This window comes from Hemicordylus capensis, chromosome 2, assembly GCF_027244095.1.
Source record: "Hemicordylus capensis ecotype Gifberg chromosome 2, rHemCap1.1.pri, whole genome shotgun sequence".
In the NCBI taxonomy this organism is placed as follows: Eukaryota; Metazoa; Chordata; class Lepidosauria; order Squamata; family Cordylidae; genus Hemicordylus; species Hemicordylus capensis.
The window spans coordinates 73,065,854-73,089,607 of NC_069658.1; the positions used below are offsets into that span (position 1 = coordinate 73,065,854).

At 42.6% G+C, this 23,754-nt stretch overlaps 1 long non-coding RNA gene across 1 annotated transcript; it reads right to left on the reverse strand.

The window, feature by feature from the left end:
- Positions 1 to 566: 566 nt before the first annotated feature.
- On the reverse strand, positions 567 to 12,916 carry LOC128347827 (uncharacterized). Its single transcript, XR_008317754.1, has 2 exons — positions 11,657 to 12,916; positions 567 to 1,061 (listed from the first exon to the last, which is right to left on the reverse strand). It is a non-coding gene; the product is annotated as an uncharacterized LOC128347827 (long non-coding RNA).
- Positions 12,917 to 23,754: the final 10,838 nt, after the last annotated feature.

Here is a 23,754-nt window from a genome sequence, read left to right on the forward strand (position 1 = left end):
TAGGTAGTTTACCAAAGGTCTATAGAGCTTTTTTGCGAAGGACTCCCAATGCTGAGCTATATTTTGCCTAGCAGCTGCCACTAAAAAGGGCAATTGGTTGTTTGTGCAAAAGGTCCTTATGCTTCCATTTGAAAATGGCCAGGAGGGATATCTTAGAACACAGTCCTATAGACTGCTTTGTAATGTTAGAGATTTCAACAAAAAGTTGTTTCCAATAACACCATTATACCTTCCCACCAGAAAACAAGACTATTTTATCCCACAACCCTTTTGACACAATGTTGAAGGACATAGAATGCAATTTCAAAGGAGTCAGGTATCACCTATGGATGATTTTCAAAATCTTTTTTTTTTTTTTTGCACTTGGGCAGAGGCCAGCCTCAAAGGCTTCTTCAGCCAAATAGTGTCCCAATCACTCTTTTCTATATCACTCCCAGCATCTTTTCCCCAGGCAACTCACAAGCCATCTGTAGAGCCACTACTTTTTGAGATGAGAAACTAGATGCTACGGATTAGTTCTCTACATGTGTAAACAGCTGCTGGTTAAAAGACATTTATATGTATAATTCAACTTCAAGTGACCATTTTTATTCATTTATGTATTTGTTTTTTTAAAAAGGCTTCTCAAAACATACAGCACAGTATAATGCAATTGTTATATTCCATCCATCCATAGTAAATTGGTTTCTTGACATAGTCTGTGTGATTGTGGAACATTTATTGCAATGTCATCCATCTTATCCTCTGCAAGAGTGTGATATTTACAATAACTATTTTAAGATGCCTTTGCTTTAATGACTTATGCAAGTGTAACCATCTTAATTCATGGTTAATTCTCTTTCCATCTGATTTTCAGTTTTTCACCATTCATTGGTCGCAGAAAAAATACAAGTCCTCATTCTATTGCCTCATTTGGGGTGTGAAATATAATCTAATTTAAACAAAAGTTACCAATCTGTTTTGCACTGTGTATAACCGGGTCTTCAGCTTAGAATGCCATTTGCACAATATGTGCCAATTCTTTACTGTTAGGCTGTTATTCTCTCGGCCTGTTTTGTTTCCTAGATGTGATCAGAAGAAGAAAACATTTAGTTCACTTTTTGCTTGTTGACTGCATTTAATGAGTATACTGAGTCATAATGACTTAGTTTAACTTATTATTAAGTGCATGGGCACAGAGGGAATTCATCCATTTCTTTGTCTTTTATATTACTCGCCCATGGACTAATAAAAAGTCTGTAACAAAATAAACAGTGTGGGACCAAGGCATGCTCTCAGTAATAGGTTATTTTTTTTCAGAACTAGAAATATCACAACACAAATATGCTTGACTTCTGATGTTCGATTTCACCCCACAGTTTCTTGTAAGAAATGTACTTTGCCCTTAGATGTATGTTTTCCAAACATCAAAATACTCAGTTTCAAATAGAATTAATCAATACAGAACTTGTAAACACGAAACGTGATTCAGAATAATCATAATAACTCCTGGCACCCACAGAGCCCTGTGGTTTTCTTTGGTAGAATACAGGAGGGGTTTACCATTGCTTCTTCCTGCACAGTGTGAGATGATAATAATAATAATAATAATAATAATAATAATAATAATAATAATAATAATAATTCAATTTCTATACCGCCCTTCCAAAAATGGCTCAGGGCGGTTTACAAAGAGAAATAACAAATAAGATGGCTCCCTGTCCCCAAAGGGCTCACATTCTAAAAAGAAACATAAGACACACACCAGCAACTGTCACTGGAAGTACTGTGCTGGGGGTGGATAGGGCCAGTTACTCTCCCCCTGCTAAATAAAGAGATTCACCATGGTAAAAGGTGCCTCTTTGCCCAGTTAGCAGGGGTGCCTTTCAGCATCTTCCTATATTGCTGTGCCCGATATAGTACCAGCGGGGACTCAAACCAGCAACCTTCTGCTTGTTAGTCAAGCATTTCCCCACTGCGCCACTTAAGGTGACATTGTACAACCTATCACATGTTAATTTGTGTGCCATGTTGTCCACATGTTATATTGGTCTGCATTTCTCTATTCATGCTGCTGCTTCTGTTTCTCCATCAGCACAGATGATTTCTGCAGCTCTGTCCCATGACGGAGTCCATTACATGTTAATGGTGTTTGACATCTGCTTTTGTTTCCATGTCAAGAGCTGCTAATCCATCTGCATTTGCCACCAGCTCATCTGGTGGCCACTCAGGGATAGGCGTTCTCCATTGCTGCTCTAAGGCTTTGGAATGCACTCCCTAGTGAAATAAGAGCCTCCCCATCTCTACAGCTTTTAAAAAGTCTTTAAAGATGCATCTGATCACCCAGGCTTTTAATTAATATTGTTTTAATGGTTTTAATGCTGTTTTAAAATATTGTTTTAAAAAATTTAAATTGTTGTAATGTTTTAAACTTTTTGTTTTTGTTTTAACTAATGTTTTACTTTCTGTTTTTATTTTGTTGTAAACCGCCCAGAGACGTAAGTTTTGGGTGGTATAAAAATAGGTCAAATAAATAAATAAATAAATAAATAAATAAATAAAACTCTTGCACAAAGATGTTGCTTGATTTATGGCATTAATACTACCATTCAGACTGTGGTACTGCAGGGATGAACTCAGCATCAATGTCACAAACGCTCTCTGAAGCTGCACATTGTGCCATATCCAGAACATGTCCCTGGCTTTGTTATAATTAGCAGATTTGGAATAGTTCTGCTTGTTCTTAATCTCCTCTGCTCATTTAAGTGAGACCCTTAGTTCTTTCCTGTTGCTCCAAGCTTGGGCAGTGATAATGCAAAATCAGTCCTGCAACTCTGCAGCGTGGTTCTGAAATCTTCACAACCACCATTGCACCACTAGTGATGATTTTATAAACCAGGAGTTCCCAACATCTGGTATTCCAGCTGTTGCTGAACTACAACTTCCATCATCCCCAGCCACAATTTGTTGATTGGAGTTGTAGTTCAGCAACATCTGGAGTACTACAGGTTTGGAACCCCGGATATGAACAGTTCCATCAAGTAGGAGTCAAACTGAGTAAATACAACCATTTTGTGTGCATGCAACTCTCGAGCTAAGCTAAGCAGTCTCTTTCTCGTGAATATCTGAGGCTGGATGATAGAAACTGGCATGCACAGTCTTTGGACTAGTTATTTGGTAAAACCAATCTGACAAGCAGTGAGAAGAGATTCAACTAGACTTGCATATCTGGTTTTACATCCTGATCCTCATATTTCTCCATCATTGCTAGTTTCCCATTGGCTTTGTTGGAATAAGAGAAGGAATTTTATTGTTTTTCTATATGACAAAGCTATTGAAGATATGGAGCCTGTGCCAGAAAATAAAGCGGCAACCAGGGGATTGGATGGAACAGATATTTATTTGTACCTGAATCAGCCAGCTTTTGGAAACAAGCATGTTAAGTATGGGTAGTATGTAAGTGAAGCAGAGCAAGGCTGAGGAACACATGATGCATTATGTATATTTAAACCATGCTGGCTGCTTCTTACAGGGAGCTTTGGGAGGTGGCTGTTTTTAGTCCAGCAGTAGTGGGGAGGAAATGGTCTGAAACTTTCCTCTGTCTGCTGCTTTGTCATTGCAACTGAAATCCCTCCACAATGTTAGGAAAAGTGTATACACCCTTTCACTCTCTCTCTGCTTCTTCACTAAAAATTGCTGTTCTGGAAGTTGCTTTTCTCTACATGCATCTGCATGTCATGCAGAATCTGGCCTTGAGATTATTTATTTATTTATTAAATTTATATCTCTCCCTTCCTCCGAGGAGCCTAGAGTGCTGAACATGGTTATATTTATCCTCACAACAGTCCTGTGAGGTAGGTTAGGCTGTGAGAAAAATGACTGGCCCACAGTCACCCAGCGCATTTCATGGCTGAGTGAGGATTTGAACTCAGATTTGAACTCAGGTCTTCCAGTCTTAGTCCAACACTCTCACTACTACACCAAACTGTCTAGCCACATGATGAAGCTTCAGCACATGCCCAGCCTACAATCCAATCTACCTTAGTCAGTCCCAGATCCTGCCCCCAGCTGCATACTAACCACATTCACTCAATTACATGAAATGGCTCTCAGTCCTTTGAATAACTTTATGCTGATCACAATGGCCTGGTTTCCACAAATGTTCAAATCTGGGTTTAATGTGGGTTACCAACATTTATGTGATTGTGTGAACCCATGCTAAAGCAGGAATCTCAGATTCATCTCTGGCCATAAACCACCTTCATGTGGGTTCACACAATCACACTAATGTCAGTAACCCACATTAAAGCTAGCTTTGAATGATTGTGTTAACCAGGACAATCTGGATCAATTAGTGAACTGTAAGGCTATCAGCTATACATATAGCTATACTAGTTGTTTTTACTAAGGGCTCCTTCTGATGTTGCACTGTGGTGTGACAGCACTCTGGTCATGTTGAGAGATTCAGGTCATGTGGGATGCTCCTTCTGTTCTTCTCACACCACCATGGGGCCACTCCCAGAATTATGCCTTGCTGGTGTGTGAAGGAGTTGCAGTGTGGGCTGCTCTTATGTGGCCTAGATCTCACAAGATTATCAGAGTGGTTTGGGAGGGGCACATGCGGCAGCAGTTTCCATGTTGCTAAGGCAACATGAGAAGGAGTCTTTGCTACATATGATAAAACTCCATTACATTAGCTGTGCAGACAATGTGCTACGACATCTTAAAGTTAAGTGTGTTAATGTGGCATGAACTTTCATCAACAGCATCTTACTCTCTGAAATAACTGCCTGCATGAATTTTCTTGGTCTGAAAGAAAGATGAAGAAACATATGGAAATCATTGCATTGGGCTCAGGCATTATTGTCATGGACAAGATAACCCTGTCAGCTTGCCTAATGGGAGCATATTGGTAAAATATGGCTGGAAAACAAAGATTAATACATCTGTTGGAAAATGCCTCCTGAAACCGAAATAGTTTAAACAAAAAATTCCTAGTATATCATTACTCAGTGGCACATGCATCATGCAACATAATTGATTATAAGCTGGTGCTTGTTAGGTATGCATTTCAATAAGTTGTTCACAACTCAAAGGCTAATAAACATATTTTAAATGAGAACTAAGAGTCTGGAGGGTTTTCTCACTCAAAAATACTTAATGACACACATCAAGATGCAGATCACAGTGAAAAATGTCAATCCCAAATCCTAATCGCGCAAATAAAAGTCTAGTATGCACCATGCTGCAGGGGGGTGGGGGCATGCGGGGGGTGGGGGCAGTGGTCATTGCTTTTTTATTGTATATTTTATTTATTGTTATAGAAGCATGTCAATCAGTAAAACTTGGTTGAATGTGTATGTTTTCCCATTCCCATTTTATCCTCCAGCCTTTGTTGTGAACTACACCTGGTTTCGCACTCTGTACATGCTCAGAGGGAAAGAGGGAAAGTCACATCATACACAAACTGAATTGGTTCTTGGAGATGGTGACCATGTAGGATCTGGGCACGCAAACAGAGATGGAGAGAGACACACCCAGAAAGTTCAATGGGCTTTATTATAAAAAAAAAAGTTGCTCATCAGGATAAAATCATCCACATTAAAAACATGTTTCTGATTCAAGGTGTAGTGTAATGTGCCTAACTAACATATGTGTGTGCAATCAGTAATTACAGATATCTAATAATCTAACAAATCCTAAATAAAACATTTAGAGAGAAGCAGAGAAAAAAGGAGGAAGCAGGGGCTTAGGAAGGGGGTAGCAGTGATTAGTGGGAAGTAGGGAAGTAGGGATCCAAGGCTTGTGGGGTGGCATATTACCAGGATCAGAGGCTTGAGAATGGTGGATCTTTCAGCTGAAGGAGAGAAGCTTTTGGCTGGAGACAGGAGCTTTTGGATCAAGCATGCAGTTTGCTCAGAGTACGGCTGAGAGTCAGAGCACCATGGCTGGGGAAGTCTTGGCTTCTCACTTCGCAGCAGAAGTCACAAACAGTCCCTTCTCCCATGGCAAGAGTTCCTGCCTCTAGCCCCGGGCAGCAAACCCTTGGATTGCTCATGAGCAGGTCTTGCTTGTAGGCACAAGATTGCTTGTAGGCACAAGATTGCTCGCTCTCTGTCCAGTAAGCCTCATTCTTTATAGTTATATCTTCCTTTGATCTCCCACCATCTTTCCTGGGTCCCAAAAGGTGACAACTTGCTGCTACCTTCTGGATAATGTCTTTTAATTATTCAGGATATTAGCCCAGTCCAGGGAGATCTTAATCCCATCTTCTGTTAGCTGCTATCTTGAGGAGGGGACATTGCCCAAAGCAAATCTGCATCTCTGAGCTGCAAATGGGCCTCTTCTCTTGTCCCCAGATTTGGGCCTGGTCCCAGAAGGTGTTAGTAAAAGGACTAAATCTACAGGTGTTCTCCTAGGGTGGAATGTCTATAGACAGCAACTGAGTAATCCCCTTTGGGCATAGCAGAGCAATCATTGACAAAGATTAACATAGGCTTCTTGCAACAGAAAAGGGGAGATCAGCCCCTGGCCTCTTCCACAGACATTATCTGATAGTGAGTTACATTTTAGCATATTGATTAACTCAGGCCTAGCCCTTGTGTTTCTGTGAGTGCCCATTTCACAATACAATGCTGGATTGCCTCCTCTTTCACAGAGCAGTACATGAGGCAGGCAAGAGACCTGGGTGTCAGTTCACCTTGAGTTCAGGCATTTAATTGAACTCTTATAAAATGGAATCAGACACAGGCCTGGGTTCCATATAATTCTGGGTTGGTGGCTCTGAGTTTAATGTTGGGGTCGGGTGTGTGTGTGTGTGTCCCCAACACCTTCCCCTCCCATCTACCCTTCAACGTTGTTCTTGACAATTTTGGCTTTCCATCAAAGTTTCTCCCTTTTCAAAACTTCAGATTTTGTTTTTTTTTATACATTCAGTCAAAAACTCATACCCAGCCATACTTTCATATTCACAACAAATACCCAGCCATACCTCCATATTCACATTTTTATATGATTGTCTCCACTGCTGCTTCTTGTATTTTGTACTGTTTTTATGCTTGTGTTTTAGTTTAATTTTTTAAAAAATTGTTTTTATATTTTTAGCTCAATATTTTAATGTGTCTTTTTTATAATCTTGTTTGTAAATTTTATTGTGAGCCTCCTTGGGATTTTCTTAATGAAAGATGGGGTATAAATTTAACAATCAATCAATCAATAAGCAACAACAACAACAACAACAAAACCCAAATGAGCAAAATGTCAGGGTGAAAGAAAGGTGAAAACAAAGGAGAGAGGGAAAGAAAAGTACGGAAGAGATGAAACACCTGGTTTTCAATACAGGTGGCCTTTGTTATTCCTAGGGGTTCTATTCACCACTTTAGATGGATAACAAAACTGTGAACAATGAGACTTTGAGTCTTTGGGGACTGGGGAGTTAGGCTCCTTGACCTTAAAAAAACACTAAAAATGCAGGGAGGGGACAGAAATAAAGGTAGAAAAGCATAGGACCTCCAGGTCTCCAGCAATGCCCCCAAATCCTATTATTAATTATATTATATAATAATAATAATTATTATTATTATCAACAAAAAGAGCCACAAAATGGCTCTGCGCTTCAAAATGGTAGCCGGAAATGACAACAGAAGTAGTTTCCAGCCACTCAGGAACCACGGAGAGGCGAAAATCTCCTATATTTCATGTCGCAGATAAAGAAACTGGGTCTCTAAGACCCATGGATGCATGAAACTGCAATCTGCAAAACTGCGGATAACGAGGGTCTCCTGTATTGTCTTTTTCACATCGCATAAACCTTCAGCAAACAACTCTATATTTCTTTATATTTCTCTTCCAAAGCCTGACTTGTACATACCTCTTCTTTTAGAACTGCCCTTCACATATAGCCAGGTCTGGCTTGGTCATACTTTTCCATGTATGCAATATCTGTTTTAGCAACCAATGATTCTCTTCAGAACCAAGTCTTTTGTTCCTTCTCTGTATTTCAAATAGCTGAGATGTATCTAAATCCCAAAACTTTGAAAGACTGCTTAGGACCAGATGAGGATGCTTCCCAATTCTTCCTAGATTCCAACAACTATACTTTGAAGTGACTCCCTATTTCTTCTGTCTCCAGCAGTCATCAGTAGCAATCCAATCTTTATTAAAACATTCCATTAGAGACAGAGGTCATTGCTTTGAAAGTCAAAGGAAACTGGGCATGTACCAATAAATACATTTAAAAGACTTTAGTGCCACATAGATTTTACCATTTATAGACCATATAAAATTATAAGCCAGTATGCCTGGTTTTATAGCAAAAGGTTGTATCTTTTGTATTTCTTCTTCTTTGTTCATAGTGTGTCATTTAAATGTATTAATTGGAAAGAAAATTGGAGTTCTAAAGAAATTATCTATTTCTGTCTTTAGCTAGATAGACTATGATAACAGTATACTCGGACCTTTGCGGTTTTCTCCTTATTTCCACTGCAGGGCTCTTCTGTCTTCTTTGATCATAAAATATAAATGCTAAGCAGTTGGATTCAGGATGCCTGAAAACAATGTATACACTAAGGCTTTTGTATTTTTGAGCTAGAATTGTGCCCAGGTGGTATGGAAATGAGACATTTATTTGTGCAAATGACTTAAGTTTGACAAATAGATATTGGAATGTAAAATTAGATGATGTATACCAACAAAAGTATAATGCAAATTCAGTGTTATAACTGGGTATGCAAATTTTCCAGCTCAACCTTTATCATTCTCATCTGTTTTGGGTCACTAGTTAGAGCCACTGACAAATAGTAGGAATCAGGAACATATAGCTATGTAAACCATTTCTAATTCAAATGACTTTTTTTTTGTTTCTCCTCAGAAATGGTGTGATGTCTTATCCTAATAATCATCTTTCAATGTTCGAGTATTATGGAGCCATAACATTGCACCAGGGGCTGCTGTGGACCTAGGCAGATCCAATGCTGCTCTGAAGCAATGGTTGTGGAAGCAGCAAACTTTTGTTGTGATCCTCTGTGATTTGTACTCATGAGAATGCATCTGCACAGTCAATCCATTAGGAAGCTCCTAATGCTCCACATGACACTTCTGTGTCACCAGCACATGGGCATCATGTGCATTGAAAGAGACAGTGGGAGTGCTGACTCCTCAGTTCCTTTTTTACCACCATGCAAACTGGATTGAGGAAAATTGTGCTCTCTTGAAAGCTTTGTTAATCTACAGGAGGAAAAGTAAGAGGTATTTTATTTTTATTCACTCGTTCTGTTTCCAAACAGCATTGGGGCTGCCTTAGAATAATACTGCACATCACGTAAGCCACTTATTTATATGGGGTGGTTTGAGACTCAGTTTGCCAAATTTCCATAGATGCTGTTGGAAAATTCTAGGCTGAAAGATTACACACACACACACACACACACACACACACACACACACACACACACCTCCTGAGCAGGATCCAGACTAGTGTTGCCTAGGGATGTGCATGAAATAGATTTTGCAATTTGTTTCAAGCTCAATGGCCGAAATATTTTGTTGAAACACCAGTCAGCCCGGTTGTTTTGATAGAAAAACCTTGAAATGTTTAAAGTGTTTCGGCAATAGGGAAGAATGGGGAAACTTGGAAGAGAGAGAGAGAGAGAGAAGCCAGCAGGCAGTGTCTCTCTCTCTCTTCCCACTGGGCCAAGCATGCTCAGGCCACCACCACTAGTCTGCACTCTGCTGCGACAGTCTCTGATCTTTCCTCCTCTCCTTATGTATCCTCTTCAAGAGAGGCACACTATAAGGGCTCTCTCTGCCTCCCAATCCCTTTAAATACATTTTGAAACTCCCTCCCCATCCCCCTCCCCAGCCAATGGGGACACAGTTGCCCATGATAACACTTGATTTGTATGATAACACGCCAACCAAGAAGCAAGGAGATCATAAGCAATTGGAAGCCCGTGCCAGAAAACCAATCAGCAATGGGAAAATGGGCCTCCAAAATGGCACTTAAAATGTTGAAACATTTTGAATCAAAATGGTGTTGTTTTATTCTGAGCTTGAAACAGGCCCTTTATTTAAAGGGCATTTTGTTTCATGCTCAAGACACTCAAAATGGCCTCTTTCAAGTTGAAACGTTTTATGTCAAAATGTTTTGCACATCCCTAGTGTTGCACTAGCATAAGGAGAGAACATACATGCCTCTTAGATGTTTGCCCTGCTGTGAAATGTTGCACAACTACTAGAGAAGAGTGGAAGGAGAACCATAACAGCAGCCTTCTCTGGGATATATGGGATTGTATAAGGGGTAGTGCAATTTGCTGTTCCACAGGCACCTAATGAGTCCACATCCTCTAGTGGTTGCCCAACATCTTCTGCTAGCACAAGAACTCATCTGAAATGGAGGTTCTTTCTTCATGCAGTGTCCTTATGATATATCCTTATGCTTGCACAAGAGCAGTTGCTATACTATTCTGGAACCCGCTCTGTATATATAGGCCATTGTCAGGAGTTGCCAGGGATATAAAGAAGAGAGCCCACAGCTCTGTGCATAGCTGTCCTATGTGGTAAGCCCTCAAGACTATAAGTGGGAGTATTTCTATGGCAGTAAAAGGTTATTAGGGATTGGAGTGACACCAACCTTTCAGGTTGCCCATTAGCAGTCTTTACCTGGCATGAAGGGCTATAAAAGCTCCCTGTTCAAACAAGGGCTTTGCTGGGACAATGCCATTCTGCCTTGGTTCTGGCTCCTGGCTGTGATCCCTGGCTTGACTCCCAAGTCCTGTTTGGTGGCTGTCTCTGACACTGATGAAGGCTCAGTATCTACCAGGCAATAGGGAAGAGATCTCTGCTCACATCAAATCAGATTTTGCTCTGAAACAGGTAATGGCAGAACATGGAAACAAGAACCCACTCTTGATAGTGCCAAATGATTTACCAATTTGGGGGTGGAAAAGTGCACTATATAATGGCAAGTGTCATAGCAGTCATTTGCAGGGAACAGAACTGTGCACATCATAGAACAATGTGAGCCAAAAGCCATCACCAGTAATGATCAATGGCACACATTTTGGAAAATATGTGACAGGGAATTTTATATGTTGTAATCTAAGAACATAGCTAAAGCAGTTTTTTCCTACACAATAACAGCTCAAGGCAAAACCGCCAATGAAGATATCTCCAATTTGTGGCACAGCTAATTTTTCTTCAGACTGAATACTATGATGAAATGATTCATAAAATTATTATTTATCATTTCTGTTGCAACTTTCAGTGTACACAATGCTTGGCTATTTTTGTCTCATTTATTATCACTCTTGTATGAGAAAGTGTAAAGCTGAGAAACAGTAACTTGTCTAAAGGCACTGAGTACATTTTATGATTGGATACAAATATGAACCTGGATCTCCATAAAGTATGGGGAACCTATGCTGGACCACAGAGTTGAAAATGACTTTTTAACCCGTGTTTACAATGTTCAAATCTAAAACACTGTTCCCTGCACCACCCCAGTGGCATAACCTCTATTTTTGGTGATGTTTGCAGGTTTGTTTGTTTTGCAGACATGCTGTGATATCTGTAATATAAGGAGATCTTGTGCTCAGGTTGATATGGATTCCTTTAGTCACTGACACATTATTCACATAACTAGTAATTTTAAGCCCGTTAAAATAACGGGCGCTAGTACCTGTTGTTGTTGTTCACTTTATTCCTTTCCTCTCTTGTTTGCCCTCTTTTCCTTTTATTTTGTTCTATATTTGTCTTTCCTTTGTCTTCCTTTTCTCTCTCTCTTCCTCCGTTTTCTTTTCTTCCTGTCTGCTTTCTCCCTCTCCTTCTCTTCCTTCCTTTCTTCCACCTCTTCTAATTCCCATCTTTCTGTTTTCTTGGTCTTATTGTTTTCTCCTACTCTCGCTCCCTGTATTTTGACCCATACTTTTGTATCTGTTTTTCTTGGATCCTGGCCAAGGCGAAGTCAGTGTTTCACGTGTCTTTTTGTTCTTTTTAAATTTTATCAGATTTTGTTTTTTGCCCCCTTTGAGGGCAGTGTCTATAAGTCAAATATATGTGGACTCTCCTTCTTTCCTGTCTTTTCTCTCTGTTTCTTTTTTTCCCTTTTTCCCCGATTTTGATTTTTGCCTCCTTTGAGGGCAATATATGTGGACTCTCCTTCTTTCCTCTCTCTCTCTTTCACTCCTTTTTTTAGGTTCTATTTCGTGCCCCCTTTGAAGTTTATTTATGTATGACCCTCTGTGGTATTTTCTCCAATTCTCCACTATAGGCAAGGGATGGCACTGTCTCTGCTGTTGTGAGAAGAAAAGGGCTTCCCTGTTGGTTAGCCGGCTGACTCCCCTCAGGGAGTTTTGTGTCCTGCCTTTGTATTTATTTATTTATTTAATCTAGTTAATTATATATATATTTTTTTAGTCAATGTGGAGGCAATAATATACGACGTTTGCTACTCTCCTTACGCTCTGCTCTAGCGGTGACCGTTAGTCTGTTAGCCTGTCTCGCGCTCCCGTTATTTATGCACCCACTTTTCCCGCCCTTAGCTGGTAAGGGGGGGGGGAGTTTTCCAGGTTTGTGATTGGTTGTCCGCGGAGAGGGAGAGGGAGAGGGAATGGCAGGGGACTTGGAAGTGCTTGTGTGACAGTGGTGGCCATGTTGGCCAAATGGAAGATAGTTTCTCAAATGTTTCCCGCGGCGCCAACTGTCCTCCCGCCCTCCCTGCTGGCCGATTTCTCCTTCGCCGTCCCATTCCCCGCACGAATAAAGGCCGCCGCCCACCGCCCTCCCAGCTGCCTGAATAAAGAATTCCCTATTCCCCCTCTCAAAAAAGCCCAGTCGCCGCCGCAGTCAATTGAAAGGAGAGAGGAACTCGCAAGCAGAGCTCCTCTCTCGGCCAAGCCTCTTCCCGAAGTGCTGCATTGGCTGCAAAGAACGCCTATTGCATTCTTTGTGTCCAAAGCGGCAGTCTCAGCAGTGGCTTTGCCGAGAGAGGAGCTCTTTTCGTGAGCTCCTCTATTTTGCTTGTAAAGAGTCCTTGCTTCACCCTGGTTCGGGTAAGGAGGTCTCGGACAGCTGGGTGGGAGAGGGGGGGTTGGCGGCGACGGCCGTGGCCACAATATTTCGGGCCGTTTAGGCCTTTATTATTCATGTGGGGGGGGAGCGGGGAAGGCGAGATCGGCCACCTGGGAGGGCGGGAGGACAGTTGGCCGCGGCGGCAATATTTCGGGCCATTTAGGCCTTTATTCAAGGGGGGGTGCGAGGAAGGCGGTTGCAGCATTTGGGGCACTGAAAACATGGCCGCCGCCTCGGCCGCGCTCTCCGGCTGCCGTTTCTCGGGCTGGCGGCCGCCGCCATCGGGGCCAGTCGCCCCGCCGTGGCCCCCGCCTCCTTGGCCCGCACTCCTTTGGCCTCGGCCGCGGCTCCGCCGCCGCCTCGGCCGCACTCTCCGGCTGCTGTTTCTCGTGGCGGCGACTGCCGCCATCGGGGCCAGTCGCCTTGCCGCGGTCCCCGCCTCCTTGGCCCGCACTCCTTTGGCCGAGGCCGCGGCTCCGCCGCCGCCTCGGCCACACTCTCCGGCTGCCGCTCCGCGCATGCCCAGAACCGTCGAAAAAGACACGGGCGGCACGGACGCACGCCCAAGGCTTTTATGGGTAAGGATTACAACCTTTGTATCTGTCAATACTTTACATAGGAATTTAGAAAGGTTCAACACAATATGCATCACTCCATAGATGTAATAACTAACAGTGTGTGTGGTTTTTTTTTGTGTGTTTTTTTTTTTGCTGGGTGAACTCCTCTTGGTTTTACTCAAAATCTATTGTTTTGGCTGTGTGACCCTTGGGGATATATTAGGGCTTTCTTTTAAAGGAATTCAGAACTGCACACCACTATATGATGGCAATTTGTGTGCACAGTGTGTGCCACTACAACACACACTTGTGTATTTTCTTTTCTCTGTGAACACATACTTTGCTGCCTAGAGTCACATTCCATTATATTTAGATGCCTACATAGAGTGCGAGAAAATCCTCAGAACTGGGAATTTGACACCATTATTTCAGAAGAGTGTTAGATACATTTGTGAAGGCTCTGTGGGGAGCAGCAGTGGAGTCTACTCCCCACAGCATCTTTGGCAGGGAGTAAAGAAATGGGTAGAGAAATGGGTAAATGAGTAAAGAAATGGGTAAAGAAATGGGAGTAAAGAAATGAGTAAAGAAATGGATCAGGGTCTGGGTTCTAGAGAAGGCTGGGCTACTCAACTGACTTTTGTCATCACCAGTCACTTTTTGCATCGTCTAACATAATACAACTTTTGCGTGACTTGAATTCTTGAACTACAGAAAGCTTCTTTTAGAACTTCACTTCTTGTGTCTCAATGCATTTTTTTTTAAAGCCCTGGGATATATTTTAGGGAGTGATAGTGGGCTTCAGAGGGAAGGGAAGATTGACAAAATAACTCCTCCCCTGTAGTATGTTCTGTGCATTCACTGCATCAGATCTTCATTAGACTGGATGTTGGCCAATGTAACATCAGCACAGCTGCAGCAAAAATAATTGCTTTGCAAAGGGTAGAGCTGTTCTGATCACAGCATTATCAAGGAAGTCAATGTTGTATTTGGCCACCTTCCATTTTGAGGGGGTTGAAATAGGAGAGTGTGATCACAGCAAGATGTCCTAGCAAGAGGGAAAAGTATATTGCTCGAGAAACGATGCTGCATTAAATGATTAGGTCATGAATTTATGCCATGCTTTGAATAGCCTTGCTAACATTTACAACATGAGTCTCTCAGTGATTGTTAAGAGATGTTAATGATTCACAATGGTATTTTAAATTGCTACAATTAATCCCCTGGAGAAAATTCATCTTTTTTGCTGTAAAGGTAATTATGCCTCCAAGTAACTCATGACTATGAGAGAAAGGACTTGCAAGGACACCTGAAATTTCAGTAATTTGAAGTAGATGGCCTACTGTACAATATTCCCTTATAAGTTTTGAGAGTCATAAAAGTAGTCTCATATGCTCAAGGTGAGCATGACATATTTATATACATTATAGTAATGTAGCCATCTCTTTCTTTATATTTCTTTATATTGTTTCTTTATATTCTTTATAGTCTTTATGTTGCCCCCTTCTTTTATCTGTAAAGCATAGGAAACCGTTATTTCCCCAGCAACCTTCTTTTGCTGACAGACTCAACTGCTAGGATTCTCAAGGTCTAAACTACAAGAGTTGTGTTACATTTTTCATAAAGGAACGTGATGGCAAATTGTTATAGTGCAGTCACACTCTGTGATCTAGTCATTATATCAAGAACAGGCATCCTGATCATAAGTGCATCTATATAGATGTTCTGTTGCTTCCAAGTATGTGTGCTCTTGATCAGTTCTGACATTATATATTTCAAATAACATCTTTGGGATGATCCCTATGGATACATATTCATGAACATGTTTCATTAGAATGTGTATATTTTGTTTTTTTGCACACAACTTGTCATATATCATCCACACAATTTTTTCAGTGTTGATTTTTTGTAATGTTTTTATCATATTGCCTTGGGTGTTTTACTACAGAAAAGTGATGAATAAGTTAATAAAAAAGCAAACAAATAGTGCTATGACTTGAATCTAATGGGATCCAGCTCATGGAATTGTCTTTGAACTAGACAAATGAATGATGCTAGGAGAATGAGCAACTTCTGGCCCAGGGGATGAGAGGAGTATCTAGATGCAGTTCTGAGAAATCACAGGGGCCTCCCCTTGAAAATGGTAACTGGCCAGGCCTGCCAGAGAAGGGAAGAAAGAGGGTTCCATTGAGCCCTATGCTAATACAATGCACTTTATCTGGGGCTGCCTTCTGGAGTGTTTGGAAACTCCAGCTTCTGCAGAATTGTCATGCTTTGGCCAAGCAACAAGGTAGGCCACAGTGGATGGCCTAGCTTAGGTGAGTGAGGAGGAGAGTGCTACAGTTTGCGGGCTCCCAGCAGCATCCCTACACATCATTTGGAGCTAGAGGCTTTTAGTTTCCATTTTGGACTCTCTGAACTCATGGGATCATGGGCTCACCATTTGCTTACATGGGCTGACTCCTAAGGGTAAGTCACTTAGCAAGTAGCATGGTGAAGATAAACCCCAGGTCAAATCTAACACACAACTGAAAGGGGTGGGTCCATGAGAGTCCATGCTCTCCTCTCTGCTTAAGATCAGGTGAGGATGCTAGTTAATTAAGTTATTCCTCAAGCAGGAAAAGCCAAGTACTCCCTTCTGACAACACATTGGCGTAGCCTCCCAGCTTATCACAGGAAGAACAGTTAAGAGGCTCATCTCTTTAACAAGAAGTGTTTATGGTTGGCTCAAGGCTTGGGCGGTGTGCTTGTTAACACATTCAAGTCACCTACCAAGGTCTTCCTGACCACACGATAAACCCTAATGCACCCATTCACTCCATTTTGCACAGGTTTCTCAAACCTACTCACCTTGTGATTAACAGCACACCCACCAAAGTTTGAACAGAACAAAATGTATTATTTTGTCTGTCACGGATGCCACCCTTTTCAGCAGAAAGGTGTGGTCAACATTTGGCCCCCAGGCAAGATTTTGCCTATTTCTGTCCTTGAGACCACCAAACAGTGTCTCTCTTCTCTGGATTAACCCACTTCATGTGCATGAGTCTGGGCACCAGCCAAAACATCCTGTTATGCCTTGACTCTCATGGTCGTCCCACCTTTTGTCACCAGATCGGCCCTGCTTCCAGGCCCAATCTGTGCACCACGCTTGGATACATCAAGAAACTTGTCTCCTGAGATCAGGCCTCCTTTGGACTTTTTCTGGCATCCTGACCCACAAGTAGCACACGGGTCCCCACTTTTGCATCCCACCTCCCTGCTTGTTCCTGGAGAGAGAGGCCCCTCGGTATCGGCCAAGCAACAAATGTCTGCACACTCTATCGGTAGGAATTAGGTCCAAGTTATCTAGAGAGTGCCTTCTTCTGCATGATCCCCACCACATGTTAAGATCATCTGAGGCGGTCCGTCTCCAGTTACCACTGGTTCACCTGGAGGTGACTCAGAGGCGGGCCTTCTCTGTAGCTGCTCCTGGGCTTTGGAATGCACTCCCGCTGGCAGAAATCCATAATTTGAGTTCATTACTGTCTTTCTGTTTGGCCTGGCCTTCCAGGGTTTCTAAACTGCTGTAAACTGTTTTAAATGTTTGCCCTGGTTCTCCAGGGTTTTTAGCTGTTTGAATGTTCAATTGGTTTTATTCTGTTTTTATAGTTTTGATTTTAATTGTTAATTGGTTTTAATTGGTTTTATCCTGTTGTAAACTGCCCTGAGCCAATTTGGAAAGGCGGTATATAAATCAAACAAAAACACACACACACACACACACACACACACACACACACACACACACACCTCTTTGTGAGCTTCAATTTATTATTTGATATTATTAGCCTGGTTAGTTTTGCTAGTTATTACTGTGTTGCTTGCTAATCAAGATTGCCTTTCTGTACCCCTAAAGCCCTAAATAAACTTGATCGCATTTGACTTCAACTCTCTATCAGTCATCTCCAAGACCAAAGCCTTGCACAAATTTATTATGTAATGAACTGCTCACTCTAGAGTAGCTGATTCCCCACACAAGCCCAAACGTTAGTCAGGGGTGATTTGCCAATACCCCAAGAACAGTTTCATTAACAGGAGGACCAGAGGTAGGAGTAACCAAAGTAATGTACTAGATCAAGCAAATGGGTCCAGAGGACTAGGAACATAGGAAGTTGCCTTCTACCAAGTCAGACTGGTCTATTTAACTCAGCATTGACTACACAGACTGACAGTGGCTTCTCCAAGGGAATCTCTCTCAGCCCTATCTTGGAGATACCAGGGAGGAAACTTGGAATCTTCCATATGCAAGCATGCAGATACACTTTCCGAGAGTGGCCCCAACCCCTAAGGGGAATATCTTACAGTGCTCACATGTAGTCTCCCACTCAAATGCAACCAGGGCAGACCCTGCTTAGCAAAGCGGACAATTCATGCTTGCTACTACAAGACCAACTCTCCTGCCTAGAATCAATAAGCCCTCTACCCCTGCTAACTGAGCAAAAGGTACTCTTTAGAGTGGTGATACTTTTATATTTAGCAAGGGGAGAGGGCCTATTGATTCTAGTTCTATCCAACTCAGCACAGCATCCCTCCAGTGGCTGTTGTTGGTGTCTACCTTCTGTTTCTTTTTAGATTGTGAGCCCTTTGGGGACAGGAAACCTTTATTTAATTAATAACTTTCTTTCTTTGTAAACCACCTTGGAAACTTTTGTTGAAAAGTGGTGTGGTGTAGTAGTGGTGGTGGTGGTGGTGGTGGTTGAGGACAGCCAAGACCAGGCATGTGAAAAAGCATGCTAGAGGCAGAAGTCAGAGGTGGTCAGGTTCCAAAGCAGATGAGACAAGTCTACATAGTGGAGGCAGAGAACTTATAGAGCCTGATGCATCCTCATTAGACCAAGAGCTGACTGATTCATACTAGGGGTCAGCTGACCAGTTTAAGAACTGAGTTTCAGCCTAGAGTGTGCTCTTGCTCCATGGAAGCTTAATCTGCCTGGCTTGTTGAAAGGTCAGAACACAGATAAGGCAGGAGGTAAAGTGACAAAGACTGGTGGCTGCTAAAGGTCCCAGCAAAATCCCCCCCCCCCTTACAAGTATATTGCTGTCACATTGTTGACAGGGGGTTGCTATTCAGAGCTTGTAACTTCAGTGCTACTTGATCTGCACTGGTTACCAATATGTTTCTGGGCTCAATTTATAGTGCTGTGGTGATTACTTCTAAAGCTCTAAATGGTTTAGACCCAGGATGTCCAATCCTGTTCATTCTTTAAGATCTGCCGGGGAGGCTCTGTTCCATGTCCCACCTTCATCTGAAGTGAGATTGGTGGGTACACAGGACAGTATTTTCAGTCATGGTGCCTAGACACCAGTTCATTCCCCCAGATGACCTGACTGGTCTTTCTGTGTCAGCCTTTTTTAAACCAGTGAAGACCATTCTGTTTAGGCAAACTGTTAGTTGCATTAGTTTTGTTGTCCCTGAATGATGGTTTTTCTTTTGGCTTTGGTTTTTATTGTGATTTGTGTTTTATTGCATTTGCAGCCCCTGCCTTTGCTATTCTTAATACCTTTTGATTTTTTGTTGCTTTACTGTATTTTAATCATTATGTATTCAGCTCATAAGAACATAAGAACAGCCGTGCTGGATCAGGCCCAAGGCCTATCTAGCCCAGCATCCTGTTTCACACAGTGGCCCACCAGATGCCTCTGGGGAGCCCACAGGCAAGAGGTATATGCATGCCTTCTCTCCTTCTGTTGTCCCCTGCTGGTATTGAGAAGCATCATGCCTCTGAGGTTGGAGGTGGCCCACAGCCACCAAATTAGTAGCCATTGATAGACCTGTCCACCATTAATTTGTCTAAGCCTCTTTTAAAGCCATCCAAGCTGGTGGCCATCACCACATCCCATGGCAAATAATTCCATAGATAAATTATGTGCTGTGTGAAAAAGTACTTCCTCTTGTCAGTCCTAAGTTTCCTGACCTTCAGTTTCATGGGGTGACCCCTGGTTCTAGTGTTGTGAGAGAGTGATACAAATTTCTCTCTGTCCACCCTCTCCACTCCATGCATAATTTTATACTCCTCAATCATGTCTCCCCTTAGTCACCTCTTTTCCAAAGTAAAGAGCCCCAGATGCTGTAGCTTAGCCTCATAAGGAAGGTGCTCTAGGTGCCTGGTCAGCTTGGTTACCCTCTTCTGCACCTTTTCCAGTTCTACAATATCCTTCTTAAGATACGGTGACCAAAGCTGTATGCTGTACTCCAGATGTGGCCACATTTTATTGCCCAGCAGTTATTGAAAAGCAGCCTACAAAGGTGTGTGTGGTTTTTTAATTACTTAAATAATAATAAAGTGCCTGCAGAGGGCTTGGTCATGATAAAAATCTTGGGGTTTTTGTTGAAGTATTTGAGTAACTCGAAAGCAAAACATTTAGCAAACTACTTATTTTTCCCAATTGCTCTAAATAATTTAATTGTGTACAAGAGCTTTCATGCCAATTTACTACCTAATTCAAATGTATGTCTGAATTATAAACTCTGTTTAAAAAGGATTCATGAACAGGTACAGCTACAAGTACAACTAGACATAATTAATGGAAACATGTTTCAACTATATAGTACTAAGTCCATCTTAATAGAATATTGCTGAAGTCGTTCTTCAGGTGTTCATATTTAGAACATATGCTAAAATAATTTTGACATAGATTTAAGTGCAGTGAAGTCATACTAACTATGAGCCAGTCTCATTGCGACCTGTTTATAGCAATAAGCATGTGCCTGAATCTGACAACAAACTAAATTGAAAATATATCTACAAAAAAGAATATGACAGATATTTATATACAGCTTTTCAACAAAAGTTCCCAAAGTGGTTTACACAGATATAAATAAACGGACCCAACATTGTTCTTGGAGGCACAGGTGGCGGCGGTGTGCAGAAGCGCCTTTTACCAACTACAGCTGGTATGCCAGCTGTGACCCTATTTGGAGAAGTTGGACCTGACCTCAGTCTCTCATGTGTTGGTAACATCCAGATTGGACTACTGCAATGTGCTGTACTTGGGGCTGCCCTTGAAGACTGTTTGGAAGCTTCAACTGGTCCAGAATGCTGCTGCAAGTATGCTTGTGGGTGCAAGTCACTTCATGAGTATCACCTTTTGGTTGTGGCCCCTCAGCTTTGGAACAACCTCCCTGAAGAGCTTCGCCATGCTCCCTCCCTCAGTGTTTTTTTTAAAAAAACTAAAAACACATCTTTTAAAAGAGGCTTTTTATGCCACTTCTGTGGTTATATCTGGTAGGTTCTTTAGTTCTTAGTTATTATAATTTTCAATTTCTAGCTTTTGAAAATTTTAACCTGCAATTTAATACTGAGTGTGGTTTTTAACCTGACTTTTAACTTGTTTACTTAATTTGGTTAATTTTATTGCTTTTATTGTATATTGTATCTATTGTATTGTTGTGAGCTGCCCTGAGCAGTAGTGTACTGGAGGGGTGGGGTATAAATATTAAAATAATAATAACTAGCTGGGCCAGGCGCAGAGTATCTGCGCCTCTAGTTTGTCGCCTGTCACCACACCCCCCCACTGCTGTTGCCATTTTTTCATCTGCCCGTTTCTGCCTCCTTCTTCCCCTGCCCATCCATTGCCGCCTCCTTCTTCCCCCGTTCACCCATTGCCACCTCCTTCTTCCCCCATCCCTGTCTGTCCCCCGCCTCCTCCTTCCGCCCACTGTCATTTTCTCGACACCATTCTCCTCTGTCTGCCAGATGGCCAGCTGGCTGGCCAGCCACTGCCACTGCCACCATTTCCCTCCTCCCTCCTGTCCTGTGGCTAGTCTATCCGGCAGCTCTTTGAACTCTCACGAGAGCTGCCACACATGGGATTAACCACGGGCATGCCTTAGAGAATTAAATATATAGATAATAATAAATAAAATGGCTCCCTGTCCCCAAAGGCTCACAATCTAAAAATTGTGAGCCATTCGGATATCAGCTAAGAAGACTGCCAACCTACCCTTCCCCTTTAAGATATAGGGTGGGCCAGGTACACATCACCTAAAGAAGAGCACAAAAGAGGATGAAAAGAGGACACAAATTTGCATGAAGTTTGCATATGTTATTTTATATGTATAGATATGAATTTAGAAATGATAATTTGAAGATGATACAACTCACCACAGTATAGAAGGCGGTGACCAGATGACCAGTGTGTCTGCTCAGTCTGCTGATGGTCAGAAGCTGAGAAAGGCAGTATGACAGAGTTCACCTCACTGTTACCTACCTGTGCATCAGGAGGCTCAAACTCTCAACACTCACATCCAGGAAGGAAGGCAGCCATGTTCTTCCAAAGCATGGAAGAGTGATGCTGCAATTTCTTTTGAACTGAGCGAGATTTACTTCTGAATAAGTCTACTTAATTTCACACTGCAGATCTTGGAATCCAATTTGCATTTTCTTGTGACCAGGGTGGGGCTACTACACTGGTCTGATGAAGCTGCTGGCAAGGTACATTCTGAATCGTGTTACTCACAAGTGTTTAGGCTTCTCATAAGTTTCCCATGCATGCAGGGAACTGTGTGACACATTCACTACTGCGCTGTCTAGTGGCTGGCCTCAGATCCAGAACCCTCCTCAGCCAGTCTTCAGGGGACTGAAGTAATCAGCCATCCTCCCCTGCATGTCTGTTTTGGCTGAAGTCTTCTTTCTTCTCACAGTTGTTCTTGAATGGGGTATTTCAAAAGAGGAAGACCAAGGGACTTATGAGGCTGGGGAAAGGCTGCTAGAAAGGACATGATCAGACTAAAGCACAACCCTGCAGAGGAATGTCAAATTGCCCTGCTTTTATGGGACATGATTTCTCTGATGGAAGGAAGCATACTTGATTTTCAACTATCTCTCTCTTTCTCACTCCCCCACTGCTCTCTCTCTCTCTCTCTCTCTCTCTCTCCCTCCCTCTCTCTCTCCACTGCCCCACAGCTCCCACAACACTCCCCATAAACTTGACCCCACCCCATGGAAGCGATGCTGCCTCAGGGCTAAGACGAGCCCTCATATTGCTCTGATAGAGGGGCAACAGCAGCCGCCTAATGCCAAGCTTTTCCTGTGGGAAACAGCTGGAGGAGAGCCAAAGATGAAGAACTGTGGCAATGGAGGCTGCTAGCAGCAGAGCTGGCAAAGGACATGGCGAAGGCGAGGAAGGAGATGTGCCCTTGCTGGGCAGTGGCAGTGAGTGAGTGAGCTCAACCAACTCCTCTTCAAGTGTGGAGCAGGGCGGGTGATCCACCAACTCACCTTTCAAGGGACCCCTACAAGTGAGGGACCCCTACAAGCCTGGGAGAGTATGGCTGCTGCAGCTTTGGAAAATATAGCTGCTCAACTGGCATTGCTTCCCATGGCCAGGCAAGGCTGCGGAGACAGTGGCAGCAGTTGCTGTGGGGTGCTCCAGCCTTGCCTAGTCTTTCTCACCACCACAGCTGTCTTGTTCAGCTGCCTGCCTGTCTCACTGACTTGCTGGCCCACGTTAACCCTCTGCTGGTTAACCTCTGCTCTGCATTCCTCTGGATTCCCAATAGGAGGATTCTGTATCCAAGAAGAAGATGGGGAAGCTACTTGTGGAGAGTGCCAAATGCACTCTGAAGGGTTTTTAAAAATAGCTTTTAAACTTTGGAGGGGGGAAAAATCCAGCTGTTACTGTCTCAGGCAAAATAGAAAGCTGGACAAATCCAAAAAAACTCTTCAAAAGAAAGCACTGTCCAGGTTAAAAGAGGAAACCTGGCCATCCTAGATAGGAAGTAGGCTGAAATATCTGTTATTGGACTAATGTGTCGGTAGATTTTCAAAATACAATTTTTGGAGCCTCCTCTATGTCTCTTGTTGTGTGGGACCAACTGTCAGAGCCTGGTGGGGTCTGAGCTGAGCACTGCAATCAAACAGGCCAGAGGTTAGAGGCCTATAAGTAGTTAAGGGCTAGTGGGGTCTGAGCTGGACACTGCAACGAAATAGGCCAGGGGTCAGCCTCCAGCATGGGCAGACAAGGATCCAAAGGACCAAAGGACATGGTCAAAGTAGGGATGGGTATAAAACCATCTTGGCCTGTTTGGTTCAAATTTGAACCAGCTTCGAACCAGGGAGGGTAGCACAGTAACTTAAAAATTTCTGAGGGAAAACCATGAACCCCACCGGCT